The following is a 1,188-nucleotide window of genomic DNA, read 5'->3' as shown; positions in this document are numbered from 1 at the left end:
ATAACCTCATATGCATACAAAAGCTGGACAGTGAATAAGGAAGACTGTAGAAGAATTGATGCCTTTGAGTTATGGTGTTGGATGAGAATATTGAAAGTGCTATGGGCTGCCAACAGAACCAATAGATCCATTTTGGAAGAAGTGCAGCCAGAGTGCTCCTTGGAGACCAAGATGGCCCAACTTCGTCTCTCATACTTTGGACATATTGTCAGGAGGGACCAGTTGCTGGAAAAAATATATCATGTTTAATAAGGTGAAGGGTTAGAGAAAAAGAGGAAAACCCCCAACGAGATGGATTGGCCAAGTGGCAGCATCAATGGACTCAAGCGTGGCAACAGTAGTGAGATTTGCCCAGGATTAGGCAGTGTTTTGTTCTGCTGTGTATAAGGTCGCTATGGGTTGATACTGACTCGATGGCACATAACAACAACAACAACAACAATGAACAACATGAGCCAATGATACTGAAGGAAGAATACTAAGGTTTATTGAAGGAATTGGCAAAGAACAAGGCATCAGCAATTGATGGATAAAAATTGAAATCTTTCAAGAAAGTGAGGTGGCACTGGAGGCACTCACTTATCTATGCCAAGAATTTTGGAAGACAACGATCTGGCCTACTGATTGGAAGAAATCCATATTTGTGCCCACTCCAAAGAGAGGTGACCCAATGGAATGTGAAATACATTGGACAATATCTTTGACATCCCATGAGAGTAAAGTTTTACTAAAGGTAATACAGAAATGGTTGCAAGCATACATTGACAGAAATCTTCCAGAGGTTCAAGCTGGATTCAGAAGAGGACATGGAATGAGGGATATCATTGCTGATGTACGATGGATCTTGGCTGAAAGCATAAAATATCAGAGAGATGTTTACTTGTGCTTTATTGACTACACAAAAGCTTTTGATTGTGTGGCTTATGACAAGCTATAGACAACAATTCAATGTCTGAATATTCCTGAACACTTAATTGTACATGGACCAAGAGGCAATTATTCAAACAGAACATGGGAGCAATGAATGGTTTAAAATGAAAAAAAGGCGTATGAAAGGTTTGTATTCTTTCGCCATACGTATTCAACCTGTATGCTGAGTAAATAATCTGAGAAACTGTGTTCTATGAAGAAAAACTTGGCATCAGGATTGGAGGAAGACTCATTAAAAACCTGAGCTTAATCTGACTT

Source organism: Chrysochloris asiatica, unplaced genomic scaffold, assembly GCF_000296735.1.
Source record: "Chrysochloris asiatica unplaced genomic scaffold, ChrAsi1.0 scaffold00002, whole genome shotgun sequence".
NCBI lineage: Eukaryota > Metazoa > Chordata > Mammalia > Afrosoricida > Chrysochloridae > Chrysochloris > Chrysochloris asiatica.
Note: the sequence above shows the minus strand (reverse complement) of the source record.